Source organism: Spinacia oleracea, chromosome 5, assembly GCF_020520425.1.
Source record: "Spinacia oleracea cultivar Varoflay chromosome 5, BTI_SOV_V1, whole genome shotgun sequence".
Classification (NCBI taxonomy): Eukaryota; Viridiplantae; Streptophyta; class Magnoliopsida; order Caryophyllales; family Amaranthaceae; genus Spinacia; species Spinacia oleracea.
Window position 1 is genome coordinate 31098210 of NC_079491.1, and position 15581 is coordinate 31113790.

General features: G+C 38.1%; 1 non-coding gene across 1 annotated transcript; it reads right to left on the reverse strand.

The window, feature by feature from the left end:
• Window positions 1–14249: 14249 nt before the first annotated feature.
• Window positions 14250–14321, reverse strand: TRNAE-UUC (transfer RNA glutamic acid (anticodon UUC)). The gene has a single exon. It is a non-coding gene; the product is annotated as a tRNA-Glu (tRNA).
• Between the last annotated feature and the right edge of the window lie 1260 nt (window positions 14322–15581).

A 15581-nucleotide genomic window follows, 5' to 3' on the forward strand; every position in this document is an offset into this window, starting at 1 on the left:
GAATGTTTATAAACTTTAAAAGGTTGGTTTTTAAGGATTTTAAAGCTAAAAAGTCAATGTTTTTATGCTAGGACTTGAGTTGACTATTTGAGACTATTAAATTACCAATTAATAAATGATTTTTAAATTAAACTAAGGGTTTTAGTTTCTTAAATAGTTGCTGGAAATTTAGTAAACATGGATAATAATTTGGTTCTCTTATTTTGTTTTATAGGAGTTGATTTCTAGTGAGTCGTGATTCGCACAGTGGCCCCCGTACTTAGGTATTCCAGGTACGTACAAGACTAGGGTGACCACCCATCCCTTGAGGACTTTGTGAAGTGTTTTGAATGCTAATCATGTGAACTTATATGCTATGAATTCATGTTTGATGATTGGGAATGATTATGTTGTTATGAATTCATGTTTAATGTTGAGAACGAGCATGTTATTATTATTATTGAATCTATATGAACGAGCATGTTATGAATTGAATTATGCCTTATAGATTCTATTGAACTATCATGTTATGGACTTTTATAATCGTTGAATTATGTCAAGCATGTTGTTCAAGTTGGTTTGCATGTATGTGTAGTGCGCATGCAAGTTGTTATTATTATTATGCTATAGTACAGGATGTCTAGCATAATTATTGAGCCAGTCAAATATTGCCAGTGAGCAATATATATTCTACCAAAGGGGTAGAATATGTTAGGGAGTCTATGTGAATTGAATTAAGGACAATTTGTGCTAAGGGCACACCCCGCTTGTTAATAGGCAATGTCGGTTTATCTCAAACAGTGTTTTTGAGAAGGAACAATGGGAGTAATTTCACTTGAGTCTATGTTTGATCACAATTCCTAAAGAAGTAAAATAATGAAGTGTCATTGTTGAATTGTTTAAGTGTTCAATTGTTTGTATGTTGTGTCTTGAGTAGAGTCTTGAGTCGCCTTGAACATAATATACTAATTAACGTAAAGTGTAACTCAAAGAGCTTCAAAACTCTTGGAACGTATATACCTTGAGTATGAACAATGGGGGGTGTTTTTCCGGAAAACTTGTACTCCTAGAATGATACAAGATATTGTTTCATTCTCTTTTATGCCGTTGTACATTGGAATTCCTGTCGGTATGGCCCGACTGTCGGTAGTAGCCCGACTTATTTTGGTGTATGGTTGGCTCCCATCACCCTTTCTTTCCTTTTGAGGATACTTTACTTTACCATTCGAAGCTACTTTTTATTAAACTGTGAGTCAAGAGTCGTGTCTCGTGTCGAGTCTTGTCTCCATGTTTACTTGTTTATTTTATGGCTTTTGCATGTGGATTATCTATTTTGTCGAGTGAAGCATGTTAGGATAGAATGTTATTCTAGCTTGTTCGTACTCAGCTTTTGCTGACTTCGTGCTTCATGTCTTCTGGTCATGGCATTCACCTTAATGACCCTATGATGATCCATCAATTGCATTTGCGTTGTTGGGGAGTAGATTTTCAATAAAGCAGGTTTGTAGAGATAACTTGCGGGAGAAATTATCATGGGATTCAAGTTGAGAGTTTTATGCTTCCGTAATTTATAAACTCTATTTCTATTTATAGTCATGACTAATACTACTATTTTCAGTTAATGGATTTCAAACGGTTTGTTTTAGTTTGGGCCTCAACGGTTCCAACTTGTTTTAATGACCATTAACTATTTATTTAATGTGTTTTGAAAGTTAGTTATTTCCGCTGCGTAATTCTGGTAAATAGCCTTAGACGTTATCACGGTGGCGGTAATATCTTGGTAATTCCTGTGTTTTAAGTTGGAAAATGTTTTATAAAAAGAAAGGAATTATTAGGGTGTTACAAAGTGGTTATCAGACGCTTTAGGTTATCACGTAAAAAGTGGTATACTAAGAGCTTAGTTTCAGTCCTTCTTTGTAGTAAGTAATACTACAAAGTGGCATTTCCAGAGCTCTAGTTTGAGAGCTGCTTTGCATTAATTAATAGTGCAAAGTGGTAACTCCTTAAACTACGATTGCGGAACTTTAGGATTTTCGAAAACTATTTTCCTAAAGTCAAAACGTTATTTATTAGTGCTCAAAATGTTGAAAAGCCAAATACCAATTATTTCTAGTATTTGAAAATTATTTTAAATTTCGAATTATTTTTCGAATTTCCGAAATATTTTCGGACTTTTCCAAAAAAAAAAAAAAATTAATTTTATTTTCGGATTTTTCCGAATTTTCAAAAAAAATAATAATATAACAATAAATTCTTTCGAAAATTCAGAATTAATTATTTAATTATTTATTTAATTCTTTTAAATTATTTTTGAAAATAATCGAATTAATTAAATTATTCGAGTAATTATTTAAAATTTTCGATTTTAATTTCTAATAATTTCGCGTATATTTGAAGTTATTTATTTAAATTAATTTCGAAATTTTTTAATTCTTTTCTAAGTGAGGAATGGGTAGAATAAGAAGGGTGAATTAGACTAAGTATGTGTTGTTTAAGTATGCCTTTCTAATCAAGTGTTTATGTGATTATGCCTTGATGTTGTGATCTTTTAAAGTTTGATCATGTTTTGTTTGCTTTATGTGATTAATTGCATCACGAATCATGATTAAGCATGTACTTGTGCATTGAAAATTGTATGGCTCAACGAACTTACTTTGTTTTGGAACACTTTTAGTAAGACTTTGTAGTTGTTAACTTTCAGGATTAAGATGTTGATTTCAAAGTACGCAAATCTAGGAAACCTAGAGAAGCTAGACTGTGAGACCCCACACATTTATGTCAAGAAGATTGAGTTTGCCTGCAATTACTTTTCTTCAGTAAAGAACCTACCTGAATTGAGAAAGAAAGATGTTATGGCAGAGATGGTTATTCATTGCTTACCTTCCAAGAACCCATACATAGAGCTTAAGAACCGATTTCGGGATATGCATATGGAAAATGGTATTCCTAATTACTACAAGTATGGTACTCCAGATGGTAGATGGAGATATGATTTGGAGATTATGACTACAGTTATAGAGTTAGCGGAGGAATGTTTTGTGGATGGCAAGATGGTGTCGAGTGTTCACAATGTAGGAGTATATCATGATACAGAGACTCAGATGGATGAGGATAGTGATGATGACGTTGTTGAGATTGAGAACCCTAACCCTATCATTCCTGAACCCACTATTGAGATCTCCAGTGACACAGAAACTGAGCCTGAAGTCGACAATGATGAGGTAAACAGTGTGTTACAGCAAAACAATGAGGATATGGAGTATGAGTCTGATCCAGAGGAAGACTTTGATGATTTTGAAGACCATGAGCCCTCTTCACCTGTTTGTAAGGGTGGCTGGATAGTTGAGTAGCATTTTAAGATTTTGTAATGGCTAGTGCCTAGATTTAGTGAAGCAATAAAGTAGTACACTACTATTTATGGTTTTAGAAGTTCAGTTTTGTGGCTTTTCGAATAAAGTACGATCCAAAGGATGTATCATTTTTTTCCATTGAAGTAATAAAATCTAGAATTCCTTCTTATATCCTTAATTCTAAGTCTATACTATCTTTGAGCGATTACCGCAAAAGGAATTTTATGCATTTCTTCAATGAAATTGTACTTGCAAGGTGGTTCAATCTTTCACCACTTGAACTTTGTGATGCGGACTAAGGGGAAAAGCGGCCCATAAACAGGCGCTTATCCGGCCTAGGGTCCGATTTTTTTTGTGTATGTGCACCAACTGAATGACTAGCTAGTGCAAGGTGTTAGTAAGGCAGTGTCCAACCTCAGTTGTTGAAGTTAGTCTTTTGTTTTATTCAGGAGAAGGGAAATGACTACCCAAGGAATCGCTGACGTGGTCAGGCAACTGGCTGAAGTAGTGCAGAACTTAGCACAGAATAGGAATAACCAAGGAGTTGACCCAGCTGGTGAGATGTTTAAGAAGGTGGCCCAAAGTAAGCCTCATTTGTACCAAGGGGAGATACACCCGACTGTACTTGAGAACTGGCTAAGGGAGTTCGATAAGCTTATCGTAGCTGTCAATTGCCCAGAGAACCTTAGGGTTAATAGTGTTGTTTATTACCTTAGGGGAGAAGCCGATCTATGGTGGCAAAGATGTGAGAATGCTTTGAGAGCTACACCTGGATTTGGATGGGAATCATTCAAGGTAGCCTTAAGAAACAAGTTTTACCCACCATATTTGAAGAAGCAGAAAGCTCAAGAGTTCATCGAGTTGAAAATGGATGGTATGTCTGTGGCAGAGTATTATTCGAAGTTCATCGAGTTGTCTAGGTTTGCACCGGAAGTGGTGGCAACGGAGGAGCTTAGAGCCCAGAGATTTGAAAGTGGATTGACTATGGACTTGCAACTAATGCTTGCTGGAGAGACCTTTACATCTCTTGACAACCTATATGGAAAAGCTGCCCATCTGTATGGCCTGCAGCAAAGAAAGAATAGGATTGGTGAAAAGAGGAAGGATGTTGGCAACCAAAACCAAGGTGGTGGTCAGCAGAATCAGGGGAATTTTAAGAAAAACAAGGGAAACAACCATTTCCAGTTCAAGGGAAACCATGGTGGAAATAGGAACAACTTCCACAATAACAACGGAGATAAGAATCAGTCTGCAAGGAATGGAACGAGAGTCTATAAGTGTAGACGTTGCCATACTAATCACCTAGGTCGAGACTGTAATGGAAATCAAGTTGTCTGTAGGTTTTGTGAGAAGCTAGGCCATTGAGAATTTGAGTGTTGGGCCAAGAATGGGAAACCCAACCAAGGTAACCAAGGCAACCAGAATAACCAAAACCGGAATGGAGGAAATAATGGTGGAAACCAAAGGGGTAACCAGAGTGGAAACAATGGCAATAGTGGCCAGGGTAATGGAAAGCCCGGAGGGAACTATCAACCAAATGGAAACCGAAATGCCAATGGAAATACCAATGGAAGTGGCTATAACAAGGGAGTTTCCCAAGGGAAGCTGAATGTGATCACTAGGCAGGAAGCCGAAAACTCGTCTGACGTCATAGCTGGTACTTTTTCTATTAACTCCGTTTTAGTTAAAGTACTATTTGATTCTGGTGCGACTTACTCGTTTATATCAAAGGGTATCTTAGAGAAGTTAGAACTGAAGGAACCCGAAGAAATAGAAGTACCCATAGTGATACCAACAGGTGAGATCGTGAAATGCACTAAGATCCATAGGAATGTACCTTTAACCATAGCCAAGACCATATTCTTCTCTAGCCTAATTGAGTTTGAGTTAGGAGATTTAGATGTGATTTTGGGAATGGACTGGTTGGCCATGTTTAAATCTAAGATTGACTGTGAGAAGCAGAAGATTCACTTGAAGTCTAGTCTAGGAAAGGTGGTATCGTACTGCCGTTTTGGGAAGCCTAGGAGTGTAGAAATCGTCACGGCAATGGAGCTCGTGAAATTAATACACAAAGGAAACCCTGTCTTCTTATGCAATGTGAGAGACCTAGACCATGTAATGAAAGAGCAACCAGGGGATATTGCAGTGGTGAGTGAATTCTTGGATGTGTTTCCGGAGGAGATCCCGGGAATGCCGCCCAGTCGACCAATCGATTTTACCATAGATTTAGCACCCGGAACTGCACCTATCTCGAAAGCCCCATACCGAATGGCTCCAGCAGAAATGAGTGAGTTGAAAGGTCAACTTGAGGAATTGCTAGAGAAAGGTTATATTAGACCAAGTGCATCTCCTTGGGGAGCGCCAGTCTTGTTTGTGAAGAAGAAGGACGGTAGCATGAGACTCTGTATAGACTACAGGGAACTCAATAAGGTCACAATCAAGAATAAGTATCCTTTGCCTAGGATAGATGATCTATTTGACCAGTTGAAAGGAGCAGGAATGTTTTCGAAGATTGACTTGAGGTCAGGTTATCATCAATTGAGAATCCCGGATCACGATATACCAAAGACTGCATTTAGGACTAGATACGGTCATTATGAGTTCACTGTTATGCCTTTTTGGTTAACCAATGCACCTGCAATCTTTATGGACTTAATGAACCGAGTATTCCATGCATTCTTGGACAAGTTTGTAGTGGTTTTCATAGATGATATTCTGGTCTGCTCTAAGAATGAGGAGGATCATGCGGAACACTTAAGGTCAGTGTTGAGTACCCTTTGAGACAATAAGTTGTATGCCAAATTCTCGAAGTGTGAATTCTGGCTAGAAAGAGTTGCGTTCTTAGGACATTTTGTATCTAAGGAAGGAGTTGCAGTGGACCCTGCAAAGATAAAAGCTGTCAGTGAGTGGCCTACACCTAAGAGTGTCACCGATATTCAAAGTTTTCTTGGTTTAGCGGGTTATTATAGACGCTTTGTGCAAGACTTTTCTAGAATCGCCAAACCAATGACAACCTTGATGAAGAAAGAAGCGAAGTTTGAATGGAATGACCAGTGTGAGGAAGCGTTCCAAGCCTTAAAGACGCGATTGACAACCGCACCAGTGTTAACTTTGCCAAATGAGAGCGGTACTTATGATGTGTATAGTGATGCCTCTAAGAATGGTTTAGGGTGTGTGTTGATGCAGAACGGGAAAGTGATTGTGTATGCATCGAGGAAGTTGAAGCCATATGAATCCAATTACCCTACCCATGATTTAGAGTTAGCCGCCATAGTGTTTGCATTGAAGATATGGAGACAATATCTGTATGGTGTGAAATGTAGGATATTTACGGATCATAAGAGTTTGAAGTACATTTTCACACAGAAGGACTTAAATATGCGCTAACGAAGGTGGTTGGAATTGATCAAGGACTATGATCTGGATATTCAGTACCATGAGGGAAAAGTCAATGTAGTTGCAGATGCCTTGAGTAGGAAATCAAGTCATGGTGTGAATACGTTAGTAGTTGCTAACGAGCTGTGTAAGGACATGCAGCGATTAAATCTAGAAATAGTGAGTGGAGAATGCCTTGAGGGTATGATGAATTCCTTAACCATCCAGTCGTCAGTATTTGATGAAATCAGGGAGAATCGGGCTGGTGATGTTAAGTTAGAGCGGATCAAGGAAAAGATTTTGCAAGGAAAGGAGATTGATTTTAAGATCCACGAGGATGGAAGTTTGAGGTATAAAGGACGGTGGTGCGTACCTCAAAAGTGTAGTGAACTTAAAGAGAAGTTGATGAGAGAAGGTCACAATACACCATATTCTGTTCACCCGGGAGGTGACAAGCTGTATAAGGATCTGAAAAAGGTCTATTGGTGGCCAAGGATGAAGAACAAAGTGGCTGAATTCGTGGCAAGGTGTTTGACTTGTCAGAAGGTTAAAATTGAGCATAGGAGACCTCAGGGAAATGTCCAACCTTTAGAAATTCCGAGTTGGAAGTGGGACTGTATCTCAATGGACTTTGTCACTTGTTTACCCAAGTCGAAAAGTGGAAATGACACCATTTGGGTAGTGGTCGATAGGTTGACTAAGTCAGCAGTGTTCATACCAATGAAAGAAACCTGGAAAATGAAATAACTTGCCAAAGCTTACATCAAACATGTAGTGAGATTACATGGAGTTCCTAAGGATATCGTATCAGATAGAGATTCTAGGTTCCTTTCGAATTTCTGGAAAAGTGTGCAGAAGAACTTTGGTACCACATTGAAAATGAGTACAGCATTCCACCCAACCACGGATAGACAAACCGAAAGGACTATTCAAACCCTAGAAGATATGCTAAGAGCTTGTGTGATTTATTTCCAAGGAGGATGGGAAGATAGACTAGATTTAATTGAGTTTTCATACAACAATAGCTATCATGCCAGTATTGGAATGGCACCATTCGAAGCCCTGTATGGACGAAAATGTAGAAGTCCACTATGTTGGAATGACATTAGTGAAACCGTTGTACTAGGTCTCCAATTGATAGAGGACACTATGAATCAGGTTAGGACTATTCAATCCAAAATCCAAGCCGCGCAAGATCGCCAAAAGAGCTACGCAGATTTAAAGCGTAGGGATGAAGAGTTCCAAGTAGGTGAAAAAGTGTTGTTAAAGGTTTCACCAATGAAAGGAGTGATGAGATTTGGGAAGAAGGGAAAGCTTAGCCCAAAATATATAGGCCCATATGAGATCTTAGAACGGATAGGGAAGGTAGCGTATAGACTAGCCTTGCCCATGGATTTGCATAGAGTGCATAATGTGTTTCATGTGTCCCAATTGAGGAAGTATGTCCCGGATAAGTCTCATGTACTGCAACCGGAGACCATAGAGTTAGACCAAAGTTTGACCTTCGAGGAAAGACCTGTCAAGATACTTGATAGCAAAGTGCGTAGCACTCGAACTAAGGATGTTAAGATCGTAAAAGTGTTGTGGTCTAACCAAGAGTCTGAGGAAGCTACCTGGGAAGCGGAGGAGGAAATGAGAAAGAAATATCCCGAGCTTTTTCCCGAGATTAGTTGAGTTACGGGGCCGTAACTCGTTTTCTTTAAGGGGGGTAGACTGCGGTAGAATTTCGCGCTTTTTACCTTATTTACCCAATTTACCCTTAAGGATATGCTTGAATCGTTGTTTCCAGTGAAGTATCACTGTTTATTGTCATGTTGAATTACTTAAAGAGTACAACAACTACAACTTTTTGCAAAGAAAACGCACTAAAGTCTCAAAATAGTCTCAAGTTTAGTTTTAAAATTGTGATTTCCGTGCCCAAGTTTCGTCCTCTTTTAAGGAGGGTAGACTGTAATACCTCGTATTTTTATATTATTATAAATATATTTTATTATATTTATAAAGCATTTCGTTGTATTTTTAAAAATTAATTTCATTTAATGAGAATTAAATGCACTTTTATTTTTAATTAATTTAAATATTAATTATTTCGAAAACTGTATTTTTATTAAATAAATTCAAGGAATTTATTTAGCCGGGAATTGTTGGGTCGTATTTCAAAAACGAATTTAATAAAGTTAAAGCCCGGTCGTTTTGTTTTAATTAAACCCAACGAAGCCTGCAAGGAGTAAACTTAAATGAGCCCGGTAAGGAGCCCAACTCAAAATTACCCTAACCTAGCCCACAAGGAGAGAAAACCTATAAATAGACCCTCTCATTTAACCCTCACAAATTTTCAGCACTCCCTCTCTCTCCTCACTTTCTCTCTCCTTGCGGCACCCTTCCCTCTCCTCTCGTCTGACCCCTTTGCTTGCAGCGCAAGGCACGCTGCCGTGCCGTGTGTGCTCGCCCAGCCTCACGCTTCGTGCCTCGCCCCGCAATCCCGCAGCGCAGCGCCCTTGCTATGGTGCTGTGTCGCGTGCCCCTTCGTGCCCAGCCCCTTGCGCGCAAGCCCTCGCTGTCTCTCTCTCTCGTCGCCTCGCCCCGCAGCGCAGCGCCCTCGCTGCTGTTGTGTGTCGCGTGTGCGTCGTCCCGCCCAGCAGCCACGCGATCTCGTGCCCGCTCGTCGTTGTGTTGCGCGCCCAGCGCCTGTCCCTCTCGCCCCTCGTCGCGTGCTCGTGCGCACTGCTGCTGCGGTGCGTGCGTATGTTGTTGTTGTTGTTGCGTTGATTGTTCGACGCACACGCACACAACACAATTAATTGTTGTGTGCGTGTGTGTTGTTGAATTGGGACAATCAAATTATGTTTACAAAATTATTAATTTTCAGTTTTAAATTGATTTAAGTATTGTGATTAAATTTAATTATTGGATTGTTTAGATTAATTAAAACGGTTATGAACACCGTATTGGGTTAATAGTATGTTTTAATTAAAGGAATTGGTTTTGATGATTGGTTTTGTAATTTTCAGATTTTATATGTTTATAAAGTATTTATTTTTGAAGTCAAAACACGTTTTCGGATTTAACCATTGTTAGGGTTTTGATTTCAAATTGATTGAGCGATTGATCTACATAATTTATTGACAATTTAAATTATGGGAATCAATCTAAATTTTCAGAATGTTTATAAACTTTAAAAGGTTGGTTTTTAAGGGTTTTAAAGCTAAATAGTCAATGTTTTTATGCTAGGACTTGAGTTGACTATTTCAGACTATTAAATTACCAATTAATGAATGATTTTTAATTAAACTAAGGGTTTTTAGTTTCTTAAATAGTTGCTGGAAATTTAGTAAACATGGATAATAATTTGGTTCTCTTATTTTGTTTTATAGGAGTTGATTTCTAGTGAGTCGTGATTCGCACAGTGGCCCCCGTACTTAGGTATTCCAGGTACGTACAAGACTAGGGTGACCACCCATCCCTTGAGGACTTTGTGAAATGTTTTGAATGCGAATCATGTGAACTTATATGCTATGAATTCATGTTTGATGATTGGGAATGATTATGTTGTTATGAATTCATGTTTAATGTTGAGAACGAGCATGTTATTATTATTATTGAGTCTATATGAACGAGCATGTTATGAATTGAATTATGCCTTATAGATTCTATTGAACTATCATGTTATGGACTTTTATTATCGTTGAATTATGTCAAGAATGTTGTTCAAGTTGGTTTGCATGTATGAGTAGTGCGCATGCAAGTTGTTATTATTATTATGCTATAGTACAGGATGTCTATCATAATTATTGAGCCAGTCAAATATTGCCAGTGAGCAATATATATTCTACCAAAGGGGTAGAATATATTAGGGAGTCTATCTGAATTGAATTAAGGACAATTCGTGCTAAGGGCACACCCTGCTTGTTAATAGGCAATGTCGGGTTATCTCAAACAGTGTTTTTGAGAAGGAACAATGGGAGTAATTTCACTTGAGTCTATGTTTGATCACAAGTCCTAAAGAAGTAAAATAATGAAGTGTCATTGTTGAATTGTTTAAGTGTTCAATTGTTTGTATGTTGTGTCTTGAGTAGAGTCTTGAGTCGCCTTGAACATAATATACTAATTAACATAAAGTGTAACTCAAAGAGCTTCAAAACTCTTGGAACGTATGTACCTTGAGTATGAACAATGGGGGGAGTCTTGCCGGAAAACTTGTACTCCTGGAATGATACAAAACGTTGTTTCATTCTCTTTTATGCGTTGTGCATTGGAATTCCTGTCGGTATGGCCCGACTGTCGGTAGTAGCCCGACTTATTTTGGTGTATGGTTGGCTCCCATCACCCTTTCTTTCCTTTTGAGGATACTTTACTTTACCCGTTCGAAGCTACTTTTTATTAAACTGTGAGTCAAGAGTCGTGTCTCGTGTCGAGTCTTGTCTCCATGTTTACTTGTTTATTTTATGGCTTTTGCATGTGGATTATCTATTTTGTCGAGTGAAGCATGTTAGGATAGAATGTTATTCTAGATTGTTCGTACTCAGCTTTTGCTGACTTCGTGCTTCATGTCTTCTGGTCATGGCCTTCGCCTTAATGACCCTATGATGATCCATCAATTGCATTTGCGTTGTTGGGGAGTAGATTTTCAATAAAGCAGGTTTGTAGAGATAAATTGCGGGAGAAGTTATCATGGGATTCAAGTTGAGAGTTTTATGCTTCCGTAATTTATAAACTCTATTTCTATTTATAGTCATGACTAATACTACTATTTTCAGTTAATGGATTTCAAACGGTTTGTTTTAGTTTGGGCCTCAACGGTTCCAACTTGTTTTAATGACCATTAACTATTTATTTAATGTGTTTTGAAAGTTAGTTATTTCCGCTGCGTAATTCTGGTAAATAGCCTTAGCCGTTATCACGGTGGCGGTAATATCTTGGTAATTCCTGTGTTTTAAGTTGGAAAATGTTTTATAAAAAGCAAGGAATTATTAGGGCGTTACATACCTCACACCTCACATATTATCACAAATTAAAAAGATTAGTTTTTTTGGTCTTATTTCATAAGCACAATTCGTAGTGTTATACACCTACAAAAATTATGGGCAACGATGGTGAGCTCCCTCGTCCACCTATTTTAGAATTTCACCCGTCATTGGAAGTTAAGAATATCAAGAACAATATCCCTCTTACTCTTGATCGTGAAAATATATAATTTTCAATTGGGTTAAATTATTTGAGTGCCATGCTCATGTGTTTAATGTTCTAGATCACGTACATCCCAATACTCCTAAACCTACAGATATATCTAAACTCATGTGGAAGCGTTTATATTTGATTGTGAAACAATATATTTATGATACAATATCTAATGATTTATTGCAAACAATTCTCCGCTGAGGCGGTTCGACTCAGCAGTCTGGAACAAGCACGAAGGAATTTTCCAAGATAACAAAAATACCCGGGCATTGCACCTTGAGAATCAATTCACTACTTTACTTCTAAATAATTTTTCCGACATTAACTGTTATTGTACGCAATTGAAAGTTTTGGCAGATAAATTGCTAATGTCGATCAACCGGTGACAGAACAAAAAACTAGTCTTACGTCTTGTGCAGGTTTTTTCAATACTGATTATGACACCGTCGCTACAATGATCTAACATACAGATCTTCTACCTGTTTTTGAGGCAGCCCAAAATCTCCTCTTGCTCGAAAAGGATCGACGGGCCAATGATACAAGTGGCTCGATCGCATGCGGCCTTAACTTCCCAACCAACACAACCGGGCCGAGCTGCAAATTATCAACCACCACAACCACCTCACAGCACTGGCGGAGGAGGTGGAGGACAGGGTGGCGTCCGTGGACGGCGAGGTGGCACAGGTCATGGAAGGGGCAGAAACCATGGCAATGGTTACCAATAACATGCCCAACAACAAGTTCATCAAGTCTAACCCCAACGAAATTGGGCCAGTCCAACCAACTGGCCACAACAACAAATCTTGGCACCTTCTCCTTTTCCTTACACTCAACAGTTGGCCCAACACCAATAGGCCACGCTTTAGCATGTTCCTTTTCATCAGCCTTAATATAAACTTGCCCAGTTGTTGACGCCTACATTTGACCTCTGGCCTGAAGCGGAAAGTTTGAGATGAAACCAAAAACTACTTTGTCAACTCTCTCCTGATGAAGCAACGATCATCATGCAGCTGACTGAAACGATCCCTGAAGTAGCATTTCCCTTTATAGTAACTGCCATAAATAGTTACTATCATTCCAAGTAGCAACTAAATATAGAAACCAGACAAGATAGATATTGACTTGAAGATAGAATTGCACTCCAATTAGTCTTTTAGAAGAGTTAAAACCGTAAGAAAAGAGATAGAATTCATAATAAACCGGAAGAATCCAAAACGCGCGTCTGACAAACTACCAATGCTAGATATTTCTAGCGTTGGGAAGGCTAACTCTAGTTAATTCTCGCGCTGCTTTCCTACGTTGTTCTCTTTTCACGCTAAAATTTTTGTTTCACCCAATCACAAAATCAGATAAAGTTCCAGAATATTCCAAGGGTGACGTGGATCTCAACAGATCTGACATTGCCTGGCCAACGCCATTAATTTACAGCGCTAGCCAGACAGGCGCTAGAAAATTCTAGCGCTGGCTTTTTAATTTCAGCGAGCTTCTAACTCTTCGTACATCTATCGTTAACCAACTTTTTTCTACTATAAGTAGGGGCCTAAAACCTCCAAAAACCGACACTAATAATTACCAAACCTTAAGCTTGAGAATTAACTGAAGGTTAAACACGTCCCTACGTTCATAATCTCCCTTTCCTTGTTAACTCTTGTTATCAAATCTCTGCCCGTATTTTCACCCAAATCGTTCTATTCCTAGACCAGATTATAGCCGGATTTCTAGCCTAAGTCGAAGAAATATAAGGGGCTACTGTGGAGAATTTAAATCAAGACTCGGGAATAATCAATCAGCCACCAGGGAGCTCTAAGCATTAAAGGATATTTAGCAAAGACAAGTGGTAAGAACCGCAATATAGCCAAAACTATATTGTAACGTGCGTTATATTTTATTGCTTTCATCACCACAATAAATCTGTTCACATAATCTACTTTATTACTCACGCCTAAGAAGATATTTTGGATAAATCTTATGTTGCTAAGTACCTTAATTAATCTAAATCATCGTCCGGCGTTGATTATTTAATACTTGTGCATTAAAATTAATCTAGAGTAGTAATGTAGATCTAACGCGTGTCCCTGTAAACGCCTGGCGTGGTTGGTGTGTCACTAGATTTTGTAAGACAACCAACCCGTAGGAAGGCGAGGTGAGGCCAAATTCACATCAGAAATCGCGAACATGAACATAGACGAAATATTGAATTGTGTATAGAAAAAAATGAACCACTTCTATTTCTTTTAATGTCAAAGACACCGGTCCGATTCTGTCCCCTAGACAAGACACGAAGCGGTAAGTTCAATGATAGTAACATCCATAAAGATAGCTAACTGGCTTACTGGCCTAGTTAGCTAGAAAAACAAAATAAATAATTTCCGATGCCGGGAATCGAACCCGGGTCCCCTGGGTGAAAGCCAGATATCCTAACCGCTGGACGACATCGGATTGTTGATTATTTCAAAGATTTTTTATATATATTAATGTTACTATTGGGCCCAATAATAAAACTAGAAAAAGAAGCCCACTGATATACGTAGGCCACAAAACAAAAAGGGAACCTTAAATTGAATTCTTCTTGGGTCTAAAGCAACTCAGTAATTTTTGGATTTGAATTTCGATTCGGATCGGGAAATCAAGTACGAAAGTGTAAATTTACTCCCTCCGTTCGAATGTATCGATATACTTTGACTCTTTTTTTAACTACATGGAAAATTTGCAAATTATTATCCGTGTCTTTAGTAACTTTATAAATTACCAAGGGTCCGTTCGGTATTGTTTTTTAATTACAATTTTCTGTTTTTTACAAAACTAAAAACCAAAATATGAAAACCACAAAAAGTAGTTCTTGTTATGAAATATAATATGGATGCCCATTATACCCCCATTAGTATTTCCGGAATATTCTAGGGTTCAGTCAAACCCTAACTATTGTATCCTATATATACCCAGTATTATATGGAATAATGGACACAACCCTATTCTCTCTCTTATCTCTTTTGTTTATTCATAACACGTTATCAGCACCAAACCCTAGCCGACTGAGCAGAAAAAAAACCCAATGAAACTACCACCGTTAGATTCAAGGTAAGTACGTACTCTGTATTATGTTAGAGTTTTATGTTTGATATTGTGCCGCAAGTATTTTCCTTTATTAATTGATTTAATGGATGAGTAATACGGAGTATGCCGCAAGTATTAATATTGGGTGGTTCATGATTTTATTGATTTGTTGATGAGTGATTGATCCGTGCGCCGCAAATAATTGGACCCGTATTAGTTTTTGTTTCTGAATGACTTGCATATTGATCGATGTGACTATTAATAATTAGTGGTTCCAGTTTTTGAGATTTGTGTTTTGTTATTGTTCTTATCAAAGAATTTAGCTTAAGAAATTTGGGATTTTGATGTGATCCTCTAGTCCTTTAGTCCAAGCTTAGAGAATGCGATGAGTTAAACTGGTTCGATTTCTGGGCACTCGATTCCTTGTGTTGAACTGTTGCAAAGTAGTGTGGTTGTCAAATATCTAGGGATATTATTCAAATTTCAAACCATTGTGTTTTTTTTTGCAAGGTTAACATTAATTATGAACGACTGAATTGTTTATGGATACCACTATTTAAGAGAAGACTATTTTATGTTCACGAGATTCCATACATTCCTTTTCAGTGTCTGTTTGGTGATTCTTCAAGAGTGAAGATTATTGAG